This window comes from Lycorma delicatula, chromosome 5 (genome assembly GCF_047948215.1).
Source record: "Lycorma delicatula isolate Av1 chromosome 5, ASM4794821v1, whole genome shotgun sequence".
NCBI lineage: Eukaryota > Metazoa > Arthropoda > Insecta > Hemiptera > Fulgoridae > Lycorma > Lycorma delicatula.
The window spans coordinates 164,701,904-164,717,871 of record NC_134459.1 but is presented as its reverse complement, the minus strand read 5'-3'; the positions used below and the strand labels follow the sequence as shown (position 1 = coordinate 164,717,871).

The 15,968-nt window shown below is 28.8% G+C and overlaps 1 pseudogene; it reads right to left on the bottom strand.

Annotated features, from left to right (window-relative positions):
* Window positions 1-15,968, bottom strand: part of LOC142325784 (activating signal cointegrator 1 complex subunit 3-like) — a 68,502-nt pseudogene that overhangs the window by 26,983 nt on the left and 25,551 nt on the right.

Sequence of the window (15,968 nt, the reverse complement as noted above, 5' to 3'; positions counted from 1 at the left end):
AAAGGTAGGCAATATTTAAAAAATTTGGGTAGTCATCATTAATATATGTACAATTTTAATCACATATAAACAAGCCAGACAATGAGTAAACTAACTTAACTAGTTTGGACAAGCCAGATCTTCAGTAGTCATTTTTGTCCAATGTTCAAATGCTATGAAACACTAAGGAATCAAATGCTAAAAATTGCTTTCTGGCTCAATGGTCACAATTTTATGGTATCAAATACCTGGCTAAAAATTTAAGGAAATGCACGGCATAGTTTCACAATGTCCACATGGTAAAAGCACAACTGTATTGATATTACTGTTGAGTTCAAGGTTAATTGATTATTTTTCACATTTACTTAATTTTTAGAGATATTTTATTTATTAAGCTATTAAACTGTATTGTTTTTACTTTAACTTCTAAACTAAAATTCTTTTTTACTATTAAGATTAGATATTTTATTCTATAAAAGGTTAACTTTTTCCAAATGTATACTCTATTGTGTTACAATTGACCATTAAATAGTTAATGGTCAATTGTAAAAAAATAAAATCACAACCTTCTAAATACTAGCAGGTGTTACAGTAAAAACTTAATTACAGTAATCATGATAATTCTAATACAGTTACATAACATGTGTTCAAAGATTGTAAGATCATGGCACTTACTTTTAATTAAATTTTAACACCTATATAAACAATACACTTTTGTTATTTGCATTTAACCTGTGATACTTTTCCAGGACTAGCCTGACAACAAGCAAGACCAACTGCCATGCTGTAAAGTTGATCAACAGCATAATATAATGAAATAAATTATCAAAATAAAAAATTTAATTGTATAAAAATCAAACAATTTTGTCACCTGTCACTACGTAATAATCCGGCATGATGAACTGAAAATCCAGCCTGAAACAATTCTGCAAGCTGTTTAGACCGAGCTCGTTGAAATGTTTTTCTTGCATTACCGGCAGAAGGTCCATCTTCTGGCTCAAACAACCCCTTAGCTGACCTTTTTGTGATGCCATTTCTTTTAAAATCATTGCCGTACGAATGGTGGCATTACGTGCATGAACAAAAACCATAACCTACAATAAAAAATTATTAAAAAGATAAGTTAAAAAATTTTTAAATACATTAAAAAAGAATAACAAAAAGAAATTCTAACTCAAAATGTGAACAAACTCATTACCATGTTCTCTCAAGTTATCACTTACTATTCATCTCCCTTTAATAGTTTTTTAACCAGTTATCTACAAGTGACAGAAGATGTAGTATTAAATGAAGATCATTTTGGTTACAGAAACAGGACTGGCACTAGGGAGGCTATTATAGCTCCTTTGTGAAAATAAATATTTAGTCCAATATTTCTTTACACTTCAACGTGTATAAAAAGAAGCATTAGTAATAGAGTAGGAGATGAAGAAATGCAAGCTCTGATTAAGAAAAGAGTAATGATAGGATTTAGCTTGCTCCCACTGCTACAAAAGTTGTATGCTGAAGCTGATAAACTATCAAAGGAAAAAAAGATTCACTGATGATAATGTTCTTTGAGTAGAAATCAAAAAAGAGTTAGAAAAGGTACTAAGGGGCAAGATATGATTCAAGAAAGGAAAATAATCAAAAATTAAAATAAGGGAATATACCAGAGCCGGCCTCCATGGCACAAGTGATAGCATCTCGGCCTTTCATTCGGAGGTCCCAGGTTCAAACCTGGTCAGGCATGGCATTTTCACACGCAACTTGTCATTCATCTCATCCCCTTAAACAATAGCTAACGGTGGTCCTGAGGGTTAAAAAAAAAGAATAATACCATTTGTGAGGCAATTTTTTAATTTAGGTAGTAAAATTGCACGCATTGAACAAAGTAATGGGAGATATACAAAAGCAAACTGGCACAAGCAAGGAAATTTTCATGCAAAAAAAAAAATCTTAATACTTGAAATACAGGTCGATGAATTAAAAAGAAATTCTTAAAAATATTTGTGTGAAGATATAGTGTTTCTGGAAACGACTAACTTGAATGGCTGCAACAGACTATGCAACTAATACGAACTAATAAATTTGATTTTCGCCGTTAAAATTTGTTCATTTTTAAAAATATTTTTTTGTTAAGAATAATATTCTTGAAGATAGATAAGTAACATATTTCAATCGATTTGTTAGTGTTTAACATGATTAGCTAATTTATAATTCAACAGAAACCCGGTTGAAATCTATTTAAATAAGCAGTTACTTTCAGTTTGGTCTGAATGTTTGTGCTAGTAGCTGGCGTTAACTGCTATACACTTAGGCCAATTACATGGTAGTGCGGCAGTACAATCTAAAGATCAAACAAAATTATTTCAACTATTTAGTAAGTATTGAATTATTGACAAACATTTCTGCCATTAAATCTACTGATATTTGCTCTGACTTATCCCATTAAAATCTACACTCATGTTGCATAAATCAGGATTTGGCCTTTACACAATCTATGGTATGGTAATGGAGAATATAAGATTAAAAGTGCATGAGCTTGCTAAGTAATAGGTGTTTCAAATGGCTAAGTGCATCATATTTCACACAAATTTCTATACTAGTGAAAACTGCCTGAAGATGAGCCACAATTGATCACAAATTAACAAAATATGTGAACAATTAAATATTTCTAAGCATGGTTTGGGATTGTTTCAATTGAGAAGAATATTTTTGCAGTTTCATTTGAGAAACAGATCTGTAACAAAGTACAGTCAAAACATTCAGATTTACATAAAATATTTTACATAAAAGTAAAATACTTTTTATTTTTAATGTAAAAAGTTGTAGCACTTGTTCCAAAGGTGAAAACCATTCCATTAGCAGTAAAGTCTTTTAATATGGTCATGGCATTCTCTTCATTGACTTTTTGGAGAAAGATAAAATGATAACCCGGCAAAATTATTCATACTTACTGAGTTGTCTGAGTGAGGAAATAAAGAAAAAAGACTTCCACATTTGATGAAAAAATTTTTTTTTTTTCAACCAGGGCAATGCACCACCTCACTCATCTACAGTAGCAAAACTGTTTAAATTATGTTACAAAATTCTTCTTCATTTCACCTATTTGCCGTGCATTATTATCAAACTATTATCTATTTGCAAATGTGAAGAAATGCTTGCTGGAAAGTGAGTGATAAAGAAATGGTTTGCATGAAATGATGAAGTTATTGCCTAAGCCTGCACCTATTTTGAAGATTTACATAAATCACATCACAAGGATAGTGTCAAGAAAACTGAGAATCATTGGACTAAATGTGTAGATTTGAAAGAATACATATGTTGAGAGAAACAAAAAGATTTTCCTGAGAAATTTTATTTTCTTTACTTCAGAGTAGACTTACCAAATACTCTGGGAAGTCAGCTTGGCTGTGTACAACCTTTGTAACTATAATTAATTGTATAATCCCCCCACTAATTCCTGATAATCATTATCAGAAGCTACAGTATAACAATTGTTATCGCTTTCTTCTCTGATCATGCTTGTAAATAAAGGATTGGAAAAATTCCTCTTCTGTGCTTAAACATAAACAAGCATCATCATAAGGGTCATTCAATAATTAAACAGACAAATAGCTATATAGCAAAAATAGTTTATTAAATAAATACAATTTTTTGTCTACATTTCCACATAATCCCCACCAACTTCTCTATATTTGTCCCATCTTTTTATGAGTCTTCTTATCCCCTCAGCAAAGAATTCTTTACCTTGATCTCAGAGCTAGTTTTGTACTTTTTTCTTTACCCCTTTGTTATCATTGAACTTGATGCCCCACAAAGCTTCACACATACAATTCCAAAGGGGGCAAATTCAGGGCTATAAGAAGGATCAGGTAGGAGCTCCCAACCCACTTTGCCAATAGTTTCCAGCATCAGTTGTGCCATATAAGATTGAGCATTGCCTTGGAAGAACAAGCCTGCCTTTCCTTTGCCGTCCTAAACAATTTATCTTCAACGCGGGCTTGACTTTGTTCTCTATCATGAATGAGTAGTATAGGCTGTTGACAGTGCGCTGCCCCTCCAAATAATCACAGAAAATCAGACCATCGGCAATCCAAAAGATGACCTTACCAGCCGATGATGGTTGTGTTTTGAATTTTTTACGGGCAGGCGATTCAGGGTGTTTCCCTTGCATGCTTTGACGCTTGGACTCCGGCCCAAAATGATATATCCAAGTTTCATCACATATTAAAATCTGTCCAAAAATGCACCACCTTCATTACTGAAACAATTTTTGAGTTTGTTGCAAATGTGAAATCTCTCAGCTTTGTGATGAATGGTAAGCTCTCTGGGAATCCAGTTTGCACAAGTCTTACAGTAGTTCAGTTTGTTCTGAATGATCGAATGAGTTATACCTACACTTACTTGACATTTATCAGCAATTTGTTCAACTGTAAGTCATCAGTCTTCTTGGATTACTGAATCAATATGAGAATCTAACGTTGTGGTCGACACTGTTACCGGACACCCGGAGTGGTGTTCATCGGTCACGCTTTTGCAGCTACTTTTAAACTTTTCCACCCATGCGTAAAAACTCGCACAGTTCATGCAACTACTGCCATATTGTTTGTTCATCCAAGAGAATATTTCTGATGGTTGTACACTTTCCGAAAGTAAAAATCAGATCACAGAATGGTGTTCTTCAAAAGTACTTTCTTCGAGCAGATATGCCATCTTAACTAAGACTTTAGAGGTTATGTTTATGTAAATATTAATCAAACAGCTCTTCACAAGATTGCCAACTAATACTTACATAGGTTTCAATCCCCTGCATTAAGTGTCTCCTTCACTAAAAATGTTTAATTATTGAATGCCCTTTGTACATATGAATGTCACAAATGATATTTCTGAATAACTTAAGAAAAAATCCTGAAAATTAAAAGCAAGGTGAGTTATGCATACATGGACAATTTAAATACAAATTTCAAGGTTTTGTATTGGAAAATTTGTTTTGTAACAATTCAAACATTTCATTCCACATTTGTATTTAAATTGTCCATGTATGCATAACTCACCTTGCTTTTAATTTTCAGGATTTTTTCTTATGAAAAAATGAAATGTTTGAATTGTTACAAAACAAATTTTCCAATAGAAAACCTTGAATCATCCATAAGTCAATCAAATGAGGAATAAAAATTTGAAGAAATAAATATGTAGAAATTGATCTTATTTTACATGTTTTAATTTAAGTTTAAATAATTATATTACCTGATGTCCTTTTTGTACCATAGACACTACTTTTTCATAACAAACATTATCCATATCCTGCATCTGTTGTAAAGGTTTCATAGCTTTGATACCAACAAACGTCTGTTGAAGTGGTACAGGACGAAATCATGAATCAAAGTAGAATAGTCCAACATATGGGTTTACACCTAAAAATCTAGCAACATTTAAATAATTTGGGAGTGTTGCAGATAATCCAACAATACGTATCATACTCTGCGAGGATTCAACCTAAAAATAATACCTTCACATAAAATACTGTTTAAATTATTTCATAATCATAGAAAGTATGGATTAAAAATAAAGACATTTTTATGAGCTTCCTAAACTTTAAAACATATTTAGAAACTGAAAAATCTCTCTGATTTAGAAAAAAATGTAAGAACAAATTAGACTTCTATTTAAATAATTGTAGAAGTACAAATTCAATTTAAAATAACTTAAGTTATTAGAAATGGAATGAAATTTATCATAATAAATTTAATTTATTATGACCTGAATCCAGAAGTAAACAAACTAAACTTCCTGAAAAGATATAAGCAAGCATGTGAATGAGTACTAAACAGTTATGCCAATAACAAACTGTGCTCTACGGTAAAATAATGCAATAAATAATATATATTTACTCAGTACATTATTATATGTAGTTCATCACTCTAGTATTATTTATTTTAACTTTTCTTAAAATTTAATTTTTCTTTTAATTTAATTTAATTTTTTTTAACTTACTGATTTAGATTTTCTTTAAATTCAATTTTTTTTATTTGTGTAGATAATTAACACATGGGGGAATATTAAATAAAAATCTTATAGTAAATGAAAAACATCATAGCTCATTAGGATTCAAATCAGGAAATTCTGAATAAAAGGGTGAGATGAGCCATTCCATTTTGGAGATCAGAGAATTTATTTTCTTCTTCCTTAAAAGGACCTTTTAAGAATAAACCTTTCTTAAAAGGTCAATTATTTTTATTTTTAGTTTCATATGTTTATAGGATAGTCATATTACTTTCAACAAACTGTATTAATTTACTGATATTGTCAAACATTTGTTTCATTTCATAACTGAGCATTAAATATTAACAACTCAATAATGAAAATATATTGACAGCGATGACATAGTAAATTTTCACAATTATACAGTTAGCCGACTGCATTTTCACAGTTAGTTTCTACAGATTCTATGAATCTATCAGAGCCACACTTATATGTTTATTGTCAGACATGTACTGATAAAGAAAACTTGTTTTGTTATTATGTTAAAAGTTCAAACTTCTCTAATTAAGAATGTATAAATGAATATATTTCATACAATTGACAAGTATTATTCAGAAACAGATGTGAAACATCGACAGGTATTATTCATGCATTAATTCTTTTTTTCAGAAACTAGCTGAATTCAATGTTTTAAGATTATAATCTTTCTAAATTTAAAGAAACTTCAACATGAGTAAAACAATTTTGTGTTATATACAGAGCGTGTCACAAGTATAGAAATCCCTCAACAACTTTAAAACTGTTCCAGATAGAATAATGTAACTTTCAGGATAAGACATCAGTCAATTACTACTTTACCTTTTGATGAGAAACAGAATTTTTCTTGGGGCCAACTCACGATATTTTAAATGATAACATCCTTTGTGTAATACATCATTTTAAAGGTCTCTTTAAGAAAGAAAACTGTATAAAGAAAAGGTTGGTACCATGTCTATACCCATAATAGCAGCAGGATAAAGTTTGGATTTAAAAAAAATTATATTGATAAATTATCGAGGAACTGTTATCACAAATAAATAAATTTATAGAGATTTGATTAAATGGATAAATAAATTTATTTTTAAAAAAGTTTTATTAAGTACAAAGTTTGCTTATTTACTTATATTTCATTTTAATAAAAGTTCAAATTGTCCTTCTTCTGTTGCTTGACAGTGTGCCAGTCAGTTGTAAAAGGATAATGCATTATTCAATGTTTCCCAGTGATATTTTGCGCTAATTCTCGAATTCTACTTCGTAAGTCATCAATATCTTGGGGCTTATTACGATAAACAACACTTTTTAAGTGGCCCCACAGAAAGTAATCTGTGATAAGTCAAGTGATCTTGCTGGCCATTCTATTTGACCCCTTCAACCAATCCATCTTCCACAAAAAAAAATGCATTTAAAATTTCACGAACCTGAAAACCAAAAATAAGGTACCAGTACTATCTTGATGAAACCAAATATTTCAGAAGTTGAGGCCAACAACATTTTTAATGTTTAGAATGATATGGACAAGAAGCAAAGCCTCGTAATTCACTGCATTTAAATGTCCATCAATAAATATAGACCCTATCAATAATTCTCCAACAATATCTCATATACATTTACTTTATTTCTTTGTAAATAAACATTAACTTTATTTACTTTGACTGGATACTGTGATTGTGCCTCACGATACTAGTGTGTGCATTAATCAGTCCTGTATTAACAATTATGACAGTTTACATTGCCATTCAAAAAAAATGTGGCCCTATTGCTAAATTAGGATCTGCACAAATACTGTTCATCATAATTCCACAAAACTCAAGTTTTTGATCGTAAGTCATCTTCATTAAGTTCTTGCACCAGACGAATTTTAAAGGGTTTGAAATTTCATTTTTTAATGTTCAAATCACTGAACTTTGGCTAATATGTTCTCTTGCTCCTGTTCATGTTGAGGAATGAGGATTCTCAATAAATTCTGGCATAATCTCTAATGATTTTTTATTATTTGTTGTAGATTTAGGCCTCCATGGTTTTCTGCTATTATTAATGCTCTCCACTTCTTCAAATCATTTGATGGTTTTTGACATTGTACCCTTTGAAATATGGTTATGATTATTAAATGTTGCATTGAACAACTCATAAACTCTTCATTATAAGACCTAACTATTACCAAAGCCTCTCATTCTTAAAAGTGCGACTCTCTACTCTTCACTACCTGACAAGTTAATAGTAATGTTGCAGATAGTACAGAAAAAATTCAATAAAAAACAATTACAAAGAACGTAAAAAAACATGTAAATAACCTTTAATAAATGCAATAAAGGAAGTCAAAATCATTATCCAACCGATCACAATGAATTCTCATAAGAAACTAAGAGAATAATAATGAAACACTCTAAAAGAAATTATACAATGAAGTAAACTTCATTTTTGCAACAATGGTAAGAGACCATCAATGATCAGCTAATCAGCATGATTAGTTACAGTACTTTTACTATCTGCCAAGAAGGGGCTGAAATTTTATTTCTTGTCAAAAGGTAAAGTAGTTGACTGATACATTATGCTGAAAGTTACAGTGTTCTTCTGGAACAGTTTTAAAGTTGTTGAGGGGTTTCCATAATTTTGACTCGCTCTGTATGGATTATAAGGGGTCTGAACTTTTTATAAGACATTAAAAGCATCCAGAAACCTAAAATATTTGTTTGTATCAATTGAAACCAACTACTTTGTTTAAGAAAATGGCAATTTCCAGTAGTACTATATTTAACGAGAAAAAGAATCATGCAAATGGTATCTTGTAAATAACTTGTTAGAAGGAAATCTAGATTTAAACTCAAGCACAGACGCCTTTCTCTACCACTATTATCTTTCAGAAGAGAAAGAATGTTTGCAAAACTCTGTTTGATGCTAACTGTTAAGGAAATTTTTCAGTTAAATATCAAGTTTGGGGAGCAATGCAAGTGAAATTTTGTTTCAAAATGGAAAAAAACTGTTTTTATAAAAATTTGCAGCAAAATATTTATGGAGGGAATTACATGCAACCACACAGTTTCACAAATTCTTAGACACAAACAGCATGTAGAAGCATTTCAAACATGAGGGCTATAATAATCACAGTTGTTTTTTTATTATTATATTATAAGAGTGTCTTTAACAGTCTGTTCAATAAAACCAAAAGAATAATGAAAGCCATTTATTATTTACTGGTAATGAATTTGATGAAATTAAAAAAAAAAACAACTTAACTGTGGAAAAACAAGACACTAATGCTACACAACAGCAATGTATCCATGTATTTGTTGCTTATTATACATATATTTTTGATGAAAAATCATTATAATTTTTAACAAATTCTATTTCTTTAAATTCAATTTTTCACACAAAGAAAAAAAATACTTTAATTCTTTCACTCATTTACTCAACTTCAAATGAAATTGACAGAATCTGTCTTCACCACTTAATTTGACTTTAATCCATGTCTGTTAATTTTCTCCTTTTCTTGTTTTATTTGATTATAACTTTGAGTTCACAGAAATAACACTAATAAGTTTCTGACATGTTCTGCTACCTTGAAAAAATTATGAAATTACATTTTTGAACAGTCAGCTGCTCATAGTCATATTGTTTTTGTTTGTTTCAATTCTAATTTTGTATAAAGTGATATTTCTGTTTTGTTTTAGATGTGATAAATAGTTATTTAAAATATTATTAACCAGAAACTTTTATTTATTTTTATTTACATATGAACAGGTTTTTAACAATTTTTTATTTACATTTTAATAATAAACTGCTTATTTTGTTATAGGTTTCCTATTCAATATAATTTTAAAAGTAACAACTATAAAAAACTGCATCACAAAAGATGTTTTATACAACAAATATTGTATAATTTTAAAAAGGCATTTTATATAAATTTTTATATAAAAAGCTGACAACAAAGTTGTAATAATTGGCATTGGTTATTTATTCTTATATAGTGAAAAAGTAATTTACAGAAAAAAAAGTTTTCTAAGATTTTTCTTTTTGGGGTGAGGGGGTAATTTATGATAAATTTTTATTGTAAAATTATCATTACATGTTTAATTAACTAAACTAAAAAGTTTTAAAAATTAAAAAAAATCTGCTTTTTATGCTCCCCACCTCCTTCAAAATCACCTTCCAAGAAAAGTTTTTGATTTTTATTGTTTACTATGTTAAATGGAAGAAACCAAAAATAATATTAAAAGTATTAATAATACTTTTTTTTGTTTATCTTAACTTTTAATATTATTAAAAGCATCAAGAATCAATCCATAAAAAACCATGTGTAATTTTTTTTGCCAATAATACAGTACAGGAAAGAGCCCAAAATTAATAAGCAGTGAAAATGAAAAGGTAAACTTTGTTTATTGTGGTATGTTACAGCAAAATACAAATAACAATCAATCCTTTTCATTCTTTACTCAAACTTTAATCTACAAAAAAACACATCTGTTTACCAATAATTTGTTTGATTACCTGCCTTAATGTACGAGCAACAAGGGCTTCCACAACAGGACCTCTATCACCGTGCAATAGATGTACTTCATCAATAATTAATAGTTTAACAAGACTTGTGAGTGCTATATCACCTGTTAATAAAAAGAAAATTATTAGAATAACACTTTAAAAAAAAGAAATAAATGTTTAATAGAAAGACAGTCAGTTTAATATTTAACTGCTATAATCATAACTGAAAATTACCAGTTCCTTTTCTTGTAACCACATCCCATTTTTCTGGTGTAGTAACAAGCATCTGAGTTTGTAATATTTCTGCCTTAATTAACTGCATAATTCACATACTTGAACCCCTAATGGTCCTAATTTCCGATTAAAGTTTGCAGTCATTTCAGCAGCTAATGCTTTCATTGGAGCAATGTAAACTATCTGCAAAACATTATAAAATTCAAAATTATTAATTTTATCAAATAAAATACCAAAAAATTCTAAAATATACAGGTGTTACACATTATAAATATATTATATGTAAAAATACAGAATTTACAAACTGCAAGATGTCTTTTGAGTCTTTATTAATTTATAGTCTTAATTTTTAACTGTAACTTATTACGTTACAAATGCAGTAATAATAGTTTTAAATGAAAAAAAAGCATCTTATCAGTTCTACAGATAAATATTTTATTCTGAAAGTAGTAAAATTATAGTTAACAACATTGTAAAATGTAAATATACCCAATAACAGAATGAAATTTCTATGAACATTACACTACCTTAAGATCATGAATTACCTAGTGGTTCATTATTTTCTAGAAGTGAACAATGTGACCAAAACAGATAACATATAACACAAAAATATGTTAATTTTGACAGTAAATTTATATGAAACAAAAGAATATCAATAGGAATGCTTCTGCCAGTAGTCAAGGCTGAAATTTATACAGATAAATTTTTAAAACGACATACAAAATAAAATACAATTCTGGATGAGATATGTGGATGATATATTTGTAATTTACAAAATAAAATCAACTATGAGTACATTTTCTTTAACCTCTGAGACCACCATTAGGTATTGCTTCAGAGGATGAGATGAATGACAATTATTGTGTGAAAATCCCATGACTGACCAGGATTTGAACCTGGTCCCTCTGGATGAAAGGCTCGCACCACAGAGACCAGCATTTGAAACTGAAGAGAATGAGAATATGAATATTCTATTTATAAGAAATATACTTTACAAATATATTGATGGTACTGAAACAGGTGTCAAATTAAATTTACAAATAATTATAATATTTAATTAATGTAAAAATAATAATTTCACAGGACAATTTATTTAAATTGATACAATATTAAGAGGAATTTGTAACTGTAATAAGTATATTTATTTTCCACTCTGAGTCCCAGACCTTAAAATCTGATTACTCTCAATAAACAATCAGATGCAATTTTTTCTCTTAGTTCATAATTTTAAATATTATTATCATTACTCAAATAATAACATCATATCTAACAATTAAGAATTACAACTGAAGATAATTCAATAATCATTTCATCAAAAGATATCACTCAAGTAATTTTTGAAAGTTCCACCAAAAAAAAATCTTTGAATTATCATTTGATCATTCATTTTTTGAATTATCTTTTTGATAGTGCTACGATTCCAACTTAATAGTTGATTAAATTTATTGTGATCTTGATACTAATTTTAGGAATCTAAATACATTTATCAATACCACCAAAAATAAATAATATTTAGGTTTTTCCAAATAAACAATCTACTTCATAACATAACCAAAAAAAATTCATAATCTTTTATTCTTATATAATAATATAAAAAAATATATATCCCCTTGAGTCTATTCAACTTATATGTTAAAAAAATATATTTAACTAGCCAGTCAGGGCTCACTTTGCTCGCCTGACCGTCTAGCCAGAGAGCTCCAACCCTGGACTCCTGCAGTGTTCATTACCCACATGAGTCTGAGAATAATAATGATAATTAACAACTTAATTTCAGGCTTTAAAAAACCTGAAAGAGAAACTAAACTACAAAAGACAAAATAGTAGTAACTATGTTAACAGACGTACAGACACCTTTGACAACAAAAAATGAGTAATAATGAAACTATCAGCTTTATATATAACATTACATAATATAAGCCAAACATTCAAATACAAATCATAAGTTATAGAAACAAATTAAAACAAAATGTTTTAAATAATATAAAATAAAACTTCACTATGATTTGGATAAAACAATTTCAATATTGAGATTATCAACTGCTCTCACTGATAAAATAACTCCAGAAAAAATATGTAATTATAAAACTGAATTGCTAAAAATGAATAAACTACAATCAAAAAATAATACAGCAACAACAAACAAAAGTTATTCCAGTGCAATTTCTGAACCATTGGGCAAACTCTCACCTTATTAAAATATAATGAATTACTTGTGTCCCTCTCCTACAAATTCATCCATTTCATAAATAAAACACTAATTCACACTTATATACATTAACTATTCAATTATAAATTAACGATCAACATAAAGAAGGAACATGGCAACAAATATTTTAATGCTGATGAAAATTATCATCCTGCATAAAGGATCAGCCCAAATACTGGAGCAGGACAGTGTTTCATGTGAGAGATTACTTTTTCGTGTGAAAAATATCTTCTATCGTTAGCTGCAAAGAATTCCATAAATATACAAATTTTAAATATATAATAAACCTAAGCATTAGATTTTAGCATCTAAACATAATTTATGCAGTAGCTTTTATTTTTTGTCAAAAAGATTTTTCCCTAGAATAACTACTTTAATATTCCAAGAGATGTATTTCCTGACTTAGATACAAAGATAAATGAAAAATGGTAATATCACATGAAGAGTTTTCTAGAGAAAGAAAGCCCTTTTAAATATACTCTAGATTACTGAAGTTTTACAAAATTAATAGAAAACTTGAAATTACTATTTTTAAGTTTTACTTAATATATCAGAAGAATATATTACACTAAAAAACATAAAAAAGATTATAACCTTGAATTTATCTTTTTGAATGACGCCTTTATCAATGAATTGTCGAATTGTATGTACAACTGTCAGTAGAGCAACATTCGTTTTACCGGCACCAGTGGGCGCACATATTAATAGATTTTCATTTGTATGATAAGCTGAATAAAACACAACAGACTGTATTCTGTTCAATTTTTTAACACCATTAAATGCCATCTGTCCAACCTGTATTTACAGAACATCAACATAAGTAATAACAGATATGATAAATTAAACACCTTTCCACCAGTGTGTAACATTTTTAAAAAAAATGTATGTTGACATTAAATACAAATTAAAACTTAACACAATATGCAACATTTTTATTAATAAACATACTGATCAAATTAAAATTAATACATTATTTCTTTTAACTTTAATACAATGACAAGCAATAAAATTTGATTTCCAGTATGCCATACATGCATAATATTTCATTCTAACTTCAGTAGCACGCAGTATGATATCTGTACCAACACATTTCATACATAAAATTTTTTGGAAAGTTCATTTAATATCTCCAAAACAGCATTGCAATGACCATTTTATGCATGTGTACCAACTTTCCATTTTTTTTAAGTAAGGTAATGCAATTATAAATTTCAGTTTTTTACTAGAAATGGGTGAAATATGACAATGGCTGAAATTCATCATTGATAAGATATGTAAATATATTATCAAACACCCCCATGAGTGAAAGAAAATTAAGAAAATGGGCCAGAAAAATTCAACGGAGAGCTGGAGAATAAGCATAGCAAGGCAGTCATTTGTGATTACTGATTTTTGCTTTTAAGAACAGTTGGTTCATTATTTCCTCCCTTGTCTTGTCTTTTTCTGAAATTTCAAGGACAGTTCTTTATGAAATAGTGTCATACCATTTGGGCAACTCAAAGTTGTGTTCATGCAAGATACCAAAGGTGCCTGCTCGGCACCACAAAACTAAATAAGCTGGCAAGTATTAACCATTCTGCTGAAGTATAGGGTGGAAGACTTAAGCCACAATTTTAATAGTGAAGAGATATAAGTGTTTCATGGCAATGTAAATTAAAACCAGCTTTTATTTTAAGGACAATAATGAAAACAAGAGAACAGTACAGAAATATTTGCTTTAAAAGTGGCTATACCTAAGATGAGACTATTCAAAAATCGGTACCCGGTTTCCATAAATGCATCTGTGAAAGTTGGAAACTATATAAAATAGTTTAAGGGCTGCAGTTGATGAAATTAAAATAAATTAAAAACAAAAATCAACTTTTCAAATATGGTTGGTAACATTCCAAATTGCCCCTAATAAAAGAGGGGATTTCCCCTATTTTAAACAATTCTAGTAGTAACAACACTTCTATCCCATTTTAGACATAGTAAAAAAAGAGAACGGGTTTTTTATTAATCAAATATTGTATTTTTTTTTCAAGTAATAGATTTTTTGTTTCTCAGAAATTTCATGAAAAATATATACTATAAACAGTAGATGAGAAAATTATGTAAAAATATTTCCTTTGAACAATCAAAATTATGGAGTATCCCCTGTAACAAACTGTTCTGAAGCCACTACCACTGTTCTGAAATATATTTTTAGTTACTTTTTAATCAAAATTGGAAAAAATATAAAAACCTGTAATTATTTAAGAAGTTTTATTCTGTAGAACTAACTAGTAAGCTGGGAGTTCTGTAAAACTAAAAGCTACAAGGTTTGCAAAGCTAATGTAACTGTAATTGGAACTTTTTTCTGACCTGGAGTAATATAATAGCATATCAGGTATATACATTTCACAAACTAATGAATGAACTGCATAGAGAAGCAAGATATAAACAAATAAATCTTCTACAGTATTAAATAATACCAGAAACTGCAGATATAATTAATAAACATGGCTTTCTTATAATAATTTTAATACATTTCACAATCTAGTACTGATCATGGAAAGTGTGAAATCTTTCCCCTTTTTTCTTATCAACACACTACTGCTTTCCAAACAGGCATTGGTTGCCACAGGTTTAGCAACTAAGAAATGCCAACAACACAAAATTTTTTATACAAAGAAACTCATTAGACATTTTTTGTTAAAAAAAAAAAAAAACAACCAATAAAACATTAGTTTTTCATTCAATTAGTATGCAGTTTTTAATTATAATTATGTAATTTAATAGATAAATTACATAATAAAATACAAAATTTTCATAAAAGATAACATAAAATTAAACAAAAGCAACGGTGATAATGCCTACACTAAAATCAAGTATAACATAAATTATAGAAATTTCAACAGAATACTTAAATTATTTGGTTTAAAAACTGCACATATAACTAATAATAAAATATTTAAATAATACAGATCCATCTACAGTAATAATTTTAGATAACAAGGCATATATAGCTTAAAATGTGCAAATTGTGAATTAAAATACATTGGCAAGACCAATCGGTCATTCTCAATTAGAATACGAGAAAACA